General features: G+C 38.4%; 1 non-coding gene across 1 annotated transcript; it reads right to left on the minus strand.

The window, feature by feature from the left end:
- Positions 1 to 347: 347 nt before the first annotated feature.
- TRNAL-CAA (transfer RNA leucine (anticodon CAA)) lies at positions 348 to 421 on the minus strand. The gene has a single exon. It is a non-coding gene; the product is annotated as a tRNA-Leu (tRNA).
- Between the last annotated feature and the right edge of the window lie 16,334 nt (positions 422 to 16,755).

A 16,755-nucleotide genomic window follows, 5' to 3' on the forward strand; every position in this document is an offset into this window, starting at 1 on the left:
TGACTGAATGGGTGGCTACATTTCTAAAAAAAATAGAACTCAGAGAAGTAGAGTAGGCGAAACTTTATCTGACCCTGTAATAATTAAGAGGAGAAATCCTAAAGGCAGTATTATTGTATCTTTATGTTTTCTTATATGTATCAATGATTTGAGTAAAGAAGTGTAATCGGAGATGAGGCTTTTTGCAAGTGATGTTATTCTCTATAGGGTAATAAATAAGTTACAAGATTGTGAGCAAGTGCAAAATGACCTCGATAATCGAAAGCGACTTTCAACCTATTAGGTCGTGTTACGTACGTTTAGTACGTGTTGAAGAGATTTTAAGTACAGAACAAAAATGGCCAACCAGACACCAGTGGGATCCGAACCCACAACCTCCCGATTTTGTGTCGGTTGCTCTACCAATTGAGCTATGGTGGCCTAGGCCATCTTTGTTCTGTTGGAAAGGATCTAAGCTACAGGTCTGGTACTACTATCATTACACTGTAGAGTGCGTTTAAGTTGCCCGTTGAGGGCCAAGTCAATGAATATTGAATTTTCACGACCACATTGTAATTGAAAGTGACTTTCAACCTATTAGGTCGTGTTACGTACATTTAGTACGTGTTGAAGAGATGTTAAGTACAGAACAAAAATGACCAACCAGACACCAGTGGGATCCCAACACACAACCTCCCGATTTCGCGTCGGTTGCTCTACCAATTGAGCTATGGTGGCCTAGGCCATCTTTGTTCTGTTGGAAAGGATCTAAGCTACAGGTCTGGTACTACTACCATTACACTGTAGAGTGCGTTTAAGTTGCCCGTCGAGGTCTTATGCCGATGAAAGGTATTATAACTGGTATGTTCCGAGTGGTCAGTGGAGAGATGGCGTGGAATGATATCAGTAGACGAATAAGTTTGATTACAATGTGGTCGTGAAAATTCAATATTCATTGACCTCGATAATGTTGTAATATGGATAGATGGCAATGGTACGACGATAAACGGGGTTAAAAGTCAGGTTGTAAGTTTCACAAATAGGAAAAGTCCTCTCAGTTTTAATTACTGCATTGATGGGGTGAAAGTTCCTTTTGGGGATCATTGTAAGTACCTAGGTGTTAATAAAAGGAAAGAGATTCATTGGGGAAATCACATAAATATGATTGTAAATAAAGGACAGATCTCTGCACATGGTTATGAGGGTATTTAGCGGTTGAAGTAGGGATGTAAAGGACAGGGCATATAAGTCTCTGGTAAGACCCCAACTAAAGTATGGTTCCAGTGTATGGGACCCTCACCAGGATTACTTGATTCAAGAACTGGAAAAAATCCAAAGAAAAGCAGCTCGATTTGTCCTGGGTGATTTCCAACAAAAGAGTAGCATTACAAAAATGTTGCAAAGTTTGGGTTGGGAGGACTTGGGAGAAAGGAGACAAGCTGCTCGACTAACTGGTATGATAAATGATAAAGATGTTGATTCCCATAGGTGTGCTATTTACGAACTGATGAACCCAACTTACCACACTGGAGTGAAACGCTGACAACCACGAATGAGTTAGTTGGAAAATTTTGTAATATCCAATAATGAACCAACTATATTGGTATTATAACTTATTTTTTATATATATATATATATATTTTTTTTTTTTTTTTGCTAGTTGCTTTACATCACACCAACACAGATAGGTCTTATGCCGATGAAAGGTATTATAACTGGTATGTTCCGAGCGGTCAGTGGAGAGATGGCGTGGAATGACATCAGTAGACGAATAAGTTTGAGTGGTGCCTTTAAAAGTAGGAAAGATCACAATATGAAGATAAAGCTGGAATTCAACAGGAAAAAATCAGGGAAATATTCGTTTATAGGAAGGGGAGTTAGGGGTTGGATTACCGTAACTTACCAAGGGAGATGTTCAATAAATTTCCAATTTATTTGCAATCATGTAAGAAGAGGCTACGGAAACAACAGATTTGGAATCCGCCACCTGGGCGAATGCCCTAAATGCAGATCAGGGTTGATTGATTGATTGATTGATTGATTGATTGATTGATTGATTGATTGATTGATTGATTGATTGATTGATTGATTGATTGATTGATTGATTGTGCTATATTCTATACTCTACTAGTGATTTCTGAAGATGATCAGCTGCCTGTTGTTACTACACTGCCAAACTGATGTATTTTTTCCTACTTTGATCAATCTAGAGTGATGTCAGTATAGACGTTCTGTTGACTAACAGGCAACACCACGGTTTTATTTAAAGGAATCATTTGGGAAAGAGAGAAGAGATTTGTACCTGTTAAGAAGGGTAAAATGACCTCAGACCCTGTTTATTATACAAGGGAAATAAAAAAATTAAAAAGAAAATGTAGAATAGCAAACAGAAAATCAAAGAGGGTAGGGAGAATAGAGAAACTAGAAAACAGCTGAGGGAACTGAATAGAGTGAAAAAGGAAGCAAAAGAGAATTATGTGAATGGCATACTCTAAGAGGGTAATGACCACATAGGGAAATGGAAAAGGCTGTATTCATATATTAGGAATCAAAAAGGAAAAGGAATCCAAATTCCTAGAATGGTGGGAGAGGGGGGTGAACACTATTCAACAGATACTGAGAAAGCAAATCTATTTAGTAGGGAATTCAGAGATTCAGTAGAAAATTGTCAGGAGTTGGAAACCGTAACAGAAGATAGACAGGGAGAGACACATAGGGAAACAAGAAGCTTCTCATTCAGAAATGAAGATATTTTCAGAGAAATAGAACTGCTTCAACAAGGAAAAGCAGCAGGAAGTGATCAAATTACTGGGGAGGTATTAAAGACAATGGGGTGGTACATAGTGCCTTATTTAAAATTTCTCTTTGACTATGTCATAAATAATAGTGTAATACCAAAGAAATGGAAGGAATCTATAATAATACCAGTTAATAAGGAAAGGGTGATAAAAGGAAACCACAGAAACTACAGACCAATCAGCCTGACCAGTATAGTTTGTAAAATACTGGAGAGTTTAATATCAAAGTACATCAGAGGGATATGTAATGATAAAAATTGGTTCATGAGGAGCCAGTATGGATTTAGAAAGAAATTTTCTTGTGAGGCACACATGGTGGGATTTCAGCAGGGCATATCAGATCAGTTGGATTCAGGAGGCCAGTTAGATTGCATAGCCATAGATCTTTCCAAAGCCTTTGATAGAGTGGAACATGGAATATTAGTAAAGAAATTGGAGGGAATAGGATTGGACGTAAGGGTTATACGTTGGATAAGAACATTTCTAAATTCAAGGGTTCAGAAAGTCAAAGTAGGAAATAATATATCACAGGAAGAGAAAGTTTGGAAGGGAATTGCACAGGGTAGTATAATCGTCCGTTACTTTTCTTAATATACACAAATGATTTGGGGAACAATATAACATCAAAAATAAGATTGTATGCAGATGACATAATTGTTTATAGGGAAATAAATAACATTGAAGATTGTTCAGAATTACAAAGGGACCTTGAGAGTATCCAACAATGGGTTGAAGAAAATAATATGAAGGTTAATGGAGGCAAATCAACTGTTACAGCATTTACAAACAGGAGCTTTAAAACTGAATTTGAATATACTTTGGATGATGTAGTTATCCCAAAAGATGGCAAGTGCAAATACTTAGGTGTGAGATTTGAAAGTAATTTGCACTGGAAGGGTCATGTTGATGACATTGTTGGGAAAGCATACAGATCGTTACATGTCATAATGAGGCTACTTAAAGGATGCAACAAAGAATTAAAAGAAAAAAGTTACTTGAGTATGGTTTGTCCATTATTGGAATATGCAAACAGTGTTTGGGATCCTCACCAAGAATACCTAATAAAAGATATAGATAGTGTGCAGAGGAAAGCAGCAAGATTTGCAACACGGGATTTCAGGAGAAAAAGTAGTGTATCAGAAATATTAGAGGAACTTGGATGGGAAACTTTAAGAGAAGGGAGAAAACTAGACTTATAGGATTATATAGAGCCTATACAGGAGAGGAAGCATGGGAAGAAATCCGTGAGAGGCTTCAGTTGGAAAATAATTATATTGGCAGAACTGACCTCAAGTATAAAATTAGAAGGAATTTTAGCAGAAGCGACTGGGGTAAATTTTCAATCATTGGGAAGGGCATGAAGGGGTGGAACAGTTTACCAGGGGTAGTGTTTGATCCTTTTCCAAAATCTGTACAGATATTCAAGAAGAGAATAAACAACAACAGAGAAAATGAAATGTTAGAGGGCATTCTACAAGTGCAGGTTATTGTAAATAAAAAATGTGTGTGATTTAAATTAATTCCATTCCCTGGTCTATGAAGTTTGGACAGTCAAAGTAGGGGACTGCCTGTAGGGGTGAAGTACAGTGGGGACTTTGTGGGTCCTGGGACCGCTATGGTAGCTGTGAAGGCCCTTCAGGAACTCTGAAAAGTGGTGGCAAAAGAGGCTCTGGTTAAGACGCAGCAGGTCGTTATGCTACTTAGGTTCCAAAATGGGTAAAAAAAAAAAACTTAAAAAAGTAAATAAATGCAATGTAAATTTTAATCATACCAGTTGTATAGTATTATTTGAAGTAATTCCACATACTGTATACGAATTGACTATGTTTTTAAGTACAGGAGATATTATAAGTAGAATTTTGTAAACAATATAAATTTATTAAGGATGAGCTGTGTGTTTAATAGAAAAAAATTGTTAGCGTAAATTGTATAATATTGTATTCTAGGAAAATTTTCTTCTTCTCTTGTTAATTTAAAATTTAGTGCTTGACAATAATGTAGTTTAATGTACAATTTGCCACCGAGGTAGACACCTCGTTTGCAAATAAAGAGATTTTGATTTGATTTGATTTGATTTGATTTGATTTGATTTGATTTGATTTTTGACCTGCTTATCTTGAGACTAAATTGCTTAAATTGCTGTCATTAGAAGTACTGTCTAAAAATTATTTTGATTTGAAATCTTTCAAGCTTTTGTAATGTTCACTGGCCCATGTACAATTCTGAAACAACAGATTCATTCTACGTCAAAAGCCAAGTTGCTGCTGACACAGGAGCAGGCAGCATATAACTGGCCAGATGAAGAGCAGCTCAATCTCAACTTGACTCCTGTGATCCCAGCATCTGTCCCTAGTATTTAATGGTCATGTGTCCAGCTCCATGGCTAAATGGTTAGCATGCTGGCCTTTGGTCACAGGGGTCCCGGGTTCGATTCCCGGCAGGGTCGGGAATTTTAACCATAATTGGTTAATTTCGCTGGCACGGGGACTGGGTGTATGTGCCGTCTTCATCATCATTTCATCCTCATAACGACGCGCAGGTCACCTACAGGAGTCAAATCAAAAGACCTGCATCTGGCGAGCCGAACTTGTCCTCGGACACTCCCGGCACTAAAAGCCATACGCCATTTCATTTCAATGGTCATGTGAAGCAGATGCTGACACAACAAAATCCAGATGTGCAATGAGAACAAACTCAAAAAATGAATAAGAAACCTAGAGTAATTAACAAGAAACAGTACTCAATTGAGAAGTCAAGTATACTCTGTAGCCAAAGCATGTTGCAAACGGAAGGCAACTGGTGAACTCGGAGACCGCGCTAACAAGAATGGCACCGTGCAGCATTATGCTAACATGCTGTGGGCTTTTAAATCAAAAACAGTTCAATCACAATCAGTCACTACCGATCTGCATATATGGCAGTCGCCGAGGTGGCAGATTCCCTATCTGTTGTTTTCCTAGCCTTTTCTTAAATGATTGCAAAAAAATTGGAAATTTATTGAACATCTCCCTTGGCAAGTTATTCCAATCCCTAACTCCCCCGTCTATAAACAAATATTTGCCCCAATTTGTCCTCTTGAATTCCCGCTTTATCATCATATTGTGATCTTTCTTACCTTTAAAGACACCACTCAAACTTATTCATCTACTGATGTCATTCCACGCCATCTCTCTACTGACAGCTTGGAACATACCACTTAGTCGAGCAGCCCATCTCATTTCTCCCAAGTCTTCCCAGCCCAAACTTTGCAACATTTTAGTAACGCTACTCTTTTGTCGGAAATCACACAGAACAAATCAAGCCGCTTTTCTTTGGATTTTTTCCAGTTCTTGAATCAAGTAATCCTGGTGAGGGTCCCATACACTGGAACCATACTCTAGTTGGGGGTCTTACCAGAGACTCTTATGCCCTCTCCTTTACATCCTTACTACAGTTCATCCTAGAGTCTTAAAATTATGGTTTTCTGCTAGTATTTGGTCAACTTTGATACTTCATATGTTAATTTGGAATAAACAGGAGCATACACATGAAGTTTCATGTACATTGGATCAGATTTAACCTAATTGAATAAATTAATCTGTGTGATATTGAAATATTAAAAATTAAATTTGATTCCTTTGAATTTTTCATATGCAGACCATAATTATGAATTGGCTATACAGATGGTTCCTAAGGGTACTTACCGAACCTCTTGGAGCATATAGACACACTTCATTAAGCAAAGTGTGTCTCAGGTCAAACCTTTTACAAAAGCTGCCAAACCTCAAGGTTATTATCCATCTAGCACCAATCATCAAACTTATTTTACTTCAGTAGATGTTATTTTATAGAGGCCCTAGTCATCATTCCTATAGTGATTAAAAATGCTTATAAAAGCTTATTTCTGATCAAAATAACCAGCAGATGTAATATAAGTTTATTTGTATAGATGTAATGTAAATTTTATTTAACAAGGTGAAAGAGATTGCATTTTAAAAATAAATGCAAGGAAGATAGAAAATAACATTATAATGAAAGTGTTGTAAAACTCAGGTTTCCCCCAGGAAAGACAGTTCTTCAAAGTACCAAAAAATCTATTGTAAAGGGGCTTTTATATTTAAGCAGAATTAAATTCTGTACAATTCTGTACCCAACTAGGGTCAAAAAAAAAATGCATGAAATATTTTAAGAAGTCATAACTCTTACCACTGTCTTTCTGCAGTGGATGCTGTACACAAACTTTGCTGATGATTCGACGTGAGGACTTGCCGCCATTCGATGCCACCGAAGGAAGTTGGTCAATATATCATGGTCAACTGGTTCTCTAGTTTACACTTGTTCAATACCAGCTTCATTTGGCAGCAACGGATATCTTTATCATTCTCAATACCATATATTTCATTTTAGTTAGTGTATGCTGATTTTCATAAGAATGTAGTAATCTTGTAGAACATAATGTTTCTGTATCAAAGATGCAGCCAAGAATAAAATTATTATGCTCCAAAAGACCAGCGCAAATATCACACTGAACTGTCAGTCAATATTAACAGAACTATCCACTTAAAGGAATGTTTACCTCTTTAACTGAGTATTAATATAAAATTTCTTTGTGTGAAACACTTTTGTACACATATCAAAATAATACTTCTGTTACAAGTTGCAAAATTAAACTGAATGCCATTTAATGAAGAGTATTGAAAAAATACTGTTCTAAAATTTTACTGAAAATTGCAATTTGGCTCACCTACTGTACAGTACCATTTTATATTTTATCCTAGGTTAAAATGTATGTCAGGCAGCCAGGCTTCCCCAAGGTTTAGTTAAATATTTCTAGTATACCCTTAAGCAAAAATGGTTGGGAAACACTGCTATAGGTAATGGACAGGAAAAACGAGTGACAGATCTTCCAATGCTGACTGGTCAGTATTTATCCTATTATACATTCCTACCTTTCTATACATGACTTGATTTGTCACTTACTTGTTCCTTTCCATTATACAGTGTGTCCCAGGAGGAATGGTCAATATTCAGGAATATGACAGTAATGATCATTTGAAGCAATAAAAGCTTCATATCAACATATGCCCTATTCCTAATAGTTTCCGAGATAAAACACATTTAATGTACATTTGTTAATGTACATAAGTTCGCGCCCATCGTGACATAATCGAACCTGTCAAGAAAGATGTGCTATGCCTTTTCCACACTGTACGAAATGTAGTATGATCACACTGCACTCATGTCACGTCTGTTAACATCGGCTGACGTCATTGTGACGTAGTGTCTGATGACAGCGCTCTTCACGCGGAGCACAATTTTCTGCTCCAGCACATATCTGGCGACATGAAGTGTGAATAGAAGCAGTTTCTTTTAGCGATATGGAAGAAATGTTAATTGAATTGGTGCGGGTGCATGAGAATCTTTATGACATAGGTTCGATTAACTATAGAAATCAGCAAGTGTGGCATGAGGCATGGTACAAAATAGGAAATTAATAAAGATCACACATACAGTACTAATTTTAATACGCATTCAATTGTTGAAAACAGTCCACAGTTGTACTTATGATTATTATCCCAATTTATTTATTTATTTACACTGTTTATGCCCACATTGGAGCATCAAAATCAACCTTATACAATAAAATCTTCAGCAAATAAGTACATCAAAAAATAATTATTTTTTAAAACTTGATAATTTCTTTTTCCAAAACTTCTTCATTCTAGACAATCTTGCAGCCTGTTCTTCTACTGATATAACATACTGCTTATGTTTTGATGTTTTAAGTTATAGTTTTGTATATTTGTTGTTTAGAATCTTGTTCTCTATTTTCAATTAGCTCTGTAGTAATTTTCAATTCATCCAAATCTATTTGTATTTCTTTAAATCAAGTGTTTTTTGTGTTACTATTCTAAAAGAAATCAAAAAGCTGTTTTAGGAGTCTAAAATTTGGCAAACGGTATATGTGTCCAAAAAATGCAACCTCTGTTTTCTCATCGTGTCAATAATTCATTCACTTTCCTTGTAAATTACTGAATTGGGTAAAAGTCCCCACTGGCCATCAATCTGATGTTTCTTATTAATAATTGTCTGGAGAATTCTTCTATCCACTTTCTGCAGTTTGTCTGTTGTTGCTTGGGTATTAAGTTTGAATAATGTTTCATTTGCATACGTTGCTTTTGGTTTGATAACGGAGTTATAATGGTGAAATTTAGCATAAATTGAAAGAGACTATTTTTTTGTAACTCAGCCCTGTAATTTGTTGTGCTCATCTCAGTTTTAGAGTTCTATTATCTATGGATGCTTTTTCATTAGCATTCCAAGTGACAATTTAACCAAGATATTTAAATTTATTTACAACTTTTATTTTCTGAGTATTATTTAATATAATATGTGGAATGTCAAAATTAAAGGATGGCATAATTTCCATTTTCTCAAAAGATATTTTCAACCCAACCTTTGCTGCTAATCTTCCTAGATCCTCTACTTGAAATTTTGCTTCTTCTATACTATTTGCTAATAGCGCCAGATCATCAGCAAATGCAAGATAATTAAGTCGAGTATTCCGTCCAATCTTAACAGTCGGAGGACATACCTCACTCCATTCACACATAATTTTTTTCCAGCACACAATTAAACATCAATGGGGATAATCCCTGTCGAAGACCAGTTTGAATTTCAAATGGTTCAGAGATTTCATTTCTGAACCTAACTTTATACTTTATGTTCTCAGAGTGACCGCAATACGGTTAACAAGTTTCCGATGTAGACCACATTCAGTAAGGATGTGTAGTAATGATTCACGATGGATAGTATGATAAGCCTTTTGAAAATCAACAAAAGTGATCACTAAACTTATTTTCCTAATGTGTTGATGTTTTATGATCCATTTGAGACTGATAATTTGGTCTGGACAACTTCGTCCTGGATGAAAACCACCCAATTCACTACCAAGCTGGTCATGGATTCTGGAATAGAGGATCTTAGAGAAAATTTTATAGGTGATATCTAGCAAAGAAATTCCCCAATAGTTACTAGGATCTGATACATCACCTTTTTTATGGATTGGGTGTATAATTGCAGCATTCCATTCTTCATGCAATTTTTCTGTATTCCAAATGTCATTGAGATGTTTATGTAGATTCTGAATAGTCTGTATATTCGCATTCTTCCAGAGTTCCGCTACTAGTTGATTGTCTCCTGCTGCAGGAGAAAATAATAATAATAAATATAAAATGGCGTATAGCTTTTAGTGCAGGGAGTGTCCAAGGACAAGTTCGGCTCTCCAGGTGAAGGTCTTTTGATTTAACGCCCGCAGGCGACCTGTGTGTCATGACGAGGATGAAATGATGATGAAGAAGACTCATACACCCAGCCCCCTTGCCAGCAAAATTAACAATGATGGTTAAATTTCCCAACCCTGCCAGGAATCGAACCTGGGACCCGTCACCAAACCATTTAGTCACGGAGCCAGACATACTGTAATAATAATAATCATCATCATCATCATAAATTAAATACTACACAAATTACAAATACAAATTATCCTGTTGAATTAGAAATTGGTGAATAAATATTTATTGTATGATCCATTCACTACTGCACAGCTCTTTTCTTCTTTGTTCAATGTATTCTTCCATGACGGACTGTTGGTAATTTTTAAAATCTTCTCATATCTGAAAAGCCTGTGTAGGATTCCTCCGAATCAGTGCAAATCCTTGATGAGATTATGTAAGTAGTTGAATTCATCTTTGTTCAGCTTGAAGTACATTTGAAATCTTTCTGCATGCCCATTTAGCTCCCTTTTCATTCAAAGTGTGGTATTCGCCGCAAATTACTATGTACCCACAATCATTTGCGACAGACAGTACTCACGGCAACAGAAACATCACAGGCAATTAAAAGATCATCGGAATGCGATGAACTGGATGTACTATCGTAGCTTGCCATCGGACGAAGTATACTGTGATTTGCAAAAATGAGGACAGTGTTTCCTGTCTTTACGCCGCATGCAGTGACATCATTAATCTCCCCTCCACACTGACTCAGCTCAGAGAGAGAGTTCATATGAAGTGACAGTAGTGTGTTTCCACCTTTACCCACCCAACCTCTTTGACGTTTTATTCTAGCTCAACCTACCTCGTTGCTTTCAACCTCTTTGCTCAGGATGTCTTTCTGCCATTAAACTAGCTCGTTGAAAGCTCTGTTGTCCACAGTGTGTTGTGAGTGAAGTAGTGCGAGAGATTGAGAGTGTATCAGAGAGAAACATCAGTTAACTGTGTTTGTACATGCGCTGGCTAAAATGCCACACATCTACACTAATGAAGAATATGCAGATATGGTGTACATTTACGGCTTCTGCGATGGCAGTGCTCCTGTTGCTGTCGAGGAATACCTTCGGCACTCTCCGACGCATCAAATTCTCGATTGTAGAGTGTACCAGAGTTTTCAGCACACTGCGTGAAGTTCCCAAGTTCACATTTCTCTTCTGAACGTGTAGTTCAACAACCTGTGCAGGAACAGCAATACATTGTTGAAATGGTGCAGCGTAATCCTACTACCACCACACGCCAACTTTCTGCATGTATCAATGTCCCACGAACATGTGTACGACGAACATCACATGCGGAAAACGTGTATCCATTTCAAAATGTCAAAGAGGTTGGGTGGGTGTCACATACGTATGCGCCACTAGCCCAAAAACAAATATACATTAAATGAGTTCTATCTCAGAAACAATTAGGAATATGTCCATAAGACATGTTTTGCTCCAATAATCGTTCCTGTCATATCCCTGAATAAATATTTATTGTATGATCCATTCACTACTACACAGCTCTTTTCTTCTTTGTTCAATGTATTCTTCCATGACAGACTGTTGGTAATTTTTAAAATCTTCTCATATCTGAAAAGCCTGTGTAGGATTCCTCCGAATCAGTGCAAATCCTTGATGAGATTATGTAAGTAGTTGAATTCCTCCTGGGACACCCTGTATATACTGTACTGACCCATTGGATTCCTTTTCTGTTTGTTCTTTGCTACTAATCTTTTACCAGCTGTATTCACCTTCACCTTTTCCCCCCCCATTTTTTCACTGTGTTAACCTGGTTTTCTTCTTAACCCACATTTCCCACATCAAAACTGAAGATCTCTATCAAGAAGGCCCTTCAACAAGTGCTGAATCCTGCTCTCCTATGAAGCTGAAAGATAGAAACAAACTCACTGGGGAGGGGGCTGAGAAGAAATAATAATAATAATAATGTTATTTGTTTTATGTCCCACTAACTACTTTTTAAGGTCTTCGGAGACGCCGAGGTGCTGGAATTTAGTCTTGCAGGAGTTCTTTTACGTGCCAGTAAATCTACCGACACAGGGCTGTCGTATTTGAGCACCTTCAAATACTACTGGACTGAGCCAGGATCGAACCTGCCACGTTGGAGTTAGAAGGCCAGCGCCTTAAACGTCTGAGCCACCTGAGAAGAAATGAACATGGATGCAGAAGAATAGAGATTGATTAGGAGAGGAACTATCTGTTTGAAGATGTTCTCTTGTGTTTTCACATTTGTCCTCATGTCTTTTCCTATTGCTCCCTCTTCCGATGTTGGCCTATCTTTGCTTTGCTTTCTTCACTTCTCTTCGTCTTTCTATTTATGACTTAACCAATTAGGCTATCCATTACCTCAAAGAAATAAATCCTGGGCTGAGTAGCTCAGACAGTTAAGGTGCTTGCCATCTGACCAGTCTCAGTCAGTGGTAAATGAAGGTGCTCAAATACGTCAGCTTCACGTTGGCAGATTTACTGGTACGTAAAAGAACTCCTGCAGTAAAAAATTTGGGCACCTTGGCATCTCTGTAAACCGTCAAAAGTATTGGTATGTAAAAACAAAAACATTATTATTTTAACCTAAAAAGAAAGCAAACTTTTTTGTTCATTTTGAAGAAAATAATGGCTATAATAAAGAACAAGATAATCTGCAAGTCATATCACACACTGGGGTATTTTTGTTTTTAGCTAGTGGTTTAATGTTGCACTAATACATCAAAGATTTTCAGCAGTGGAAGGATGAGAAAGGGCTAGAATTGAGAAGGTATTGACCATGGCCTTAATTAAGGTACAGCCCCAGCAGTTGCCCAATCATACAATGTTTGAGGAGAGAATTTCACTTGGTGGCTCCATAGTACAGCAATGAACTTCTACTTCTTCATATCCTACAGATGATTCTGTTATAGAAATTAAACTAAAAATGAGGAGGGCTAGGAATAGAAGCAGGAAACATGATGGCTCACCAATATCCTGCTTATCTGAAGCTCTAAGAATGTAAGAAGAATACAAACATTTGTCATAAAGGAAAATCCTAATCATCTCTATTAAACCCACATTTGTACAGGGAGAAAGAAAGCTAGGAAAAGGTATGGGTGAGACAGGTGAGGGACTGTCCCGCTGGGTTTTTATGACATAATGCAATGAAAGTCTGACTGTGAGTGAAATAAGACACATTATAGCCAATTAAATGCAATATTACTTATAAATGGCCGATATTACTGGTAATTACAGTAAGAGATGAATGGCATTGTACTGTAAAGTCAATGGTAGTATTGCCAAGGGTCATTGGAGAGGTAATAACATGATTCAGAACAAATGCATTGGCCAAGAAGTTGAGGAACGAAGAGTTCTGTGGGTCACCAATATCTATGTTGAAGTCACTGGAGATCAAGTCCGACTCGCTGGCTGAATGGTCAGCATACTGGCCTTCGGTTCAGAGGGTCCCAGATTTAATTCCTGGCCGGGTCAGGAATTTTAACCTTCATTGGTTAATTCCATTGGCTCGGGGGCTGGGTGTTTATGCTGTCCCCAACATCCCTATAACACACACACCATACGTAACACTATCCTCCACCACAATAACACGCAGTTACCTACACATGGCAGATGCCGCTCACCCTCATCGGAGGGTCTGCCTTACAAGGGTTGCACCCGGCTAGAAATTATTATACTGGAGATCAAGGTAGTAGGTATCTTGGTGTCAGAACTTCAAGTCCGATATTAATTTCTTATATTTTTTTACAGGGTTCCAAGGACTGGTGGAGAAATTAATGTGCATTAAATAAATTTTTTTTCTGCTAGTTGTTTTACGTCGCACCGACACAGATAGGTCTTATGGCGACGAATGGAAAGGGAGGGGCTACCGGTTATCATGTCCGACTCCATGGCTAAGTGGTTAGTGTGCTGGTCTTTGGTCACAGAGGTCCCGTGTTCAATTCCCGGCAGATACAGGAATTTTAACCATAATTGGTTAATTCCCCTGGCATGGGAACTGGGTGTATGTGCCGTCTTCATCATCATTTCATTCTCATCACGATGCGCAGGTTGCCTAAGGGCGTCAAATCAAAAGACCTGCAGCTGGCCTCTCCGGAGGCCACATGACATTTCATTTCACCGGTTATCATGAAAACAACTGGTATGGCTGTATAACCTCATAATGAAGGACTTGTACCCCAAGCTCCAGACAGCATGGAAAGGCCTACAACATCTTTTGAAGAGGAAAAATGACATCATCTATTGGATACAACAAATCCCAAGAAGCAAGATGAAGGTGGTGCATCTGGACTAGCTGGCACTTAACCAGGGAACAGGTGAAGAAGAAGATAACTGACCAGGATGATCAACTCTTGAAGGAAGGGGAGGCGGGTGTCAATTTTATGTGCTCAACTATCAGCTCTGTTGTAGTCCTCTTCAGTATTTCCTCAAAAGGATTAGTGAACCATGTCAGGGACCCCTCCAGCCAGCCTGGAGGGCATGAGCCAGCCCCTCCTTCCATTGTGCTTTCGTCTGGTTTCCCTGTGGGCTTTCTGGAATGGGAAACAAGAACCTTCCCTCTCTTGCTGTATAGCAAAGATTCCAGTACTTTATCATCAGGATATAAAAAAGAAGCTAGCCCCGAACAAGGGGTAGTGGTGGTGGTGGTTGTTGTTGCAGTATCGAGTGTGTTCTGTCCCACAAGAGTCGGTGTATCGTTATGTTAGGTGTTGCTGGAGTAAGGAGTGGAGTACTGTGTGTGCCCTGTTTTGAAGTACTGAGTGGAATATTGTGTGTGTACTGCCTTGCAGTAGTGAGTAGATTACTGTGTGTGTACTACCGTGGACTAAACAAAGTAGAGTCAGGTGTGGAGCAGTTGGTATGAGCAGAGTAGGAACAGTGTTAATTGTTGTTGTCGTGCTTGTTAGCACTGTTGAATTGTTGCTGTTTTGTGACCACTGTTTAGTTGTCAGTATTGAGTAGTTCAGCAAGTGTAGTGGCCATGTGAATTGAAAGTGTTCACTGAGTTACCAGACTTAGCTGGTGTCAAACCAGGGAAGACCATGGATGGTAAAATTAAAGAACTGGCAAAACATACTATCTCTTGCCTTAATTCAATATTTGCATCATTTAGACCATGTCAGTATACAGTTTCCGATAACACTAAAGCTTTTACTTCCAACCTACTTTTTAAGTTCTGTTTTGATCTCTCTATTTCACACGTAAATACTTCTGCCTATTACCTCCAGCCATCTCTTGCTGAGCGGGTTAATCGAAATCTTGGATCAGCACTTACTACCTTTCACCACAAAGACTATTCTCGTTAGGACACATCCTTACATTGGTTATCTTTGGTTTTTAATTTGGCCATTCATGAGTCCCACGAGTTCTCACCCATGTCACTTATGTTCAAGTTTGTTCCAAACACTCCATTGTCTAACTTGTGGTCTATCAACAAGCTCTTACCCGAGACAATAGATCCAGAGAATATCTGGGATCATTGGAGGAAAGCTAGGAATAATCTTAAAGCCTCTCATAGGAGAGTAAAAGCAAGACATGACCGTGGACGAAAACCCACCAATTTAAAAGTTGGAGTTCAAGTCATGGTTAAAAATTTTGTTCCCTCGTGCAAGCTTGCCCCCAGATTTCGTGGACCTTGTGTTATTACGGATTTTCTCACTCCTGTCACCCTTCTGATGAATAATATGGAGACTGAAAGGATTTTTTCGTGTTCACCTTTCTCAAGTAAAGCCTGTATTAAGGCCTTCCTCTCAGTTGCTTAAAAGCCACCAAGTTATTAAGCCGTTGGATTAATTATATTTCTTTCCTTAGGTTATTTTATAAGTGTAAGTATTATTAGGAAAACTCATGGTTCCTTGTCTAGGATGAAGTAAAGATAAGGAGGACTTCTGCTTCTTTTGTACATCAGAAATTATGCATGTAAACTAGTATCTATTCGTGGGGTTAAGCTGCATCCTAAATTTTAACTCTTGTTTTGTTGTAAAGCTTCATTTGTAAAATCCTTCCCTTCTCTGATTTCTACGTATTCTGTCATAAGCTGCCCCTGCCTCCAACTTAATCAGAAACTCAGTGTTGCCCCTCCTCCCATGTTGCCAGCCAGTTCTAGACTACATGTACCACCTTGTACGACAGTTACTCTGGCCACAAAAATTTGATGTTACAGTGCCCAACATTATACCAGAGACTATGAGCAGTCAACCTGGGAGAGATGCTGATGTGGGGTTCAGGCCCGCCTTGCTCCGATTAAGACCCAAACTCTACCTTCTTTGGGGCCATCATCGTGGGAAGATGCTGGGACGCAGTACGCAACCTCCCACTCAAACTTTGGGTGGGACCTTGCTCTTTGGTCTTGGCCTCTCATCACCTCGGCTTCAGCCCTCACTGTATTGGAAGGATTGTATCTCAGGGTACCTAAGGGGTCCAAGCATCACATCCGGACATCGGCCGCTGCAACCACACCTGCCGTCAACCCTAGGTACTATAGCCCAGACTTGGGACTACTTCGGTGCTGTAATCATCACAACTCTTCTTCAGGAAACCAAAACAAACAAACAAGAAAAGACTCTAAACCAAGATATACTCAAGATTGTCAATGTATTTCTAAATCTCAATGTTTCCAAATCCTATTGTACTGTTCACTCCACTGTAAAACCTTAGGGGGTGGAGGTCTGTACCAGGCGT

Source organism: Anabrus simplex, chromosome 3 (assembly GCF_040414725.1).
Source record: "Anabrus simplex isolate iqAnaSimp1 chromosome 3, ASM4041472v1, whole genome shotgun sequence".
NCBI lineage: Eukaryota > Metazoa > Arthropoda > Insecta > Orthoptera > Tettigoniidae > Anabrus > Anabrus simplex.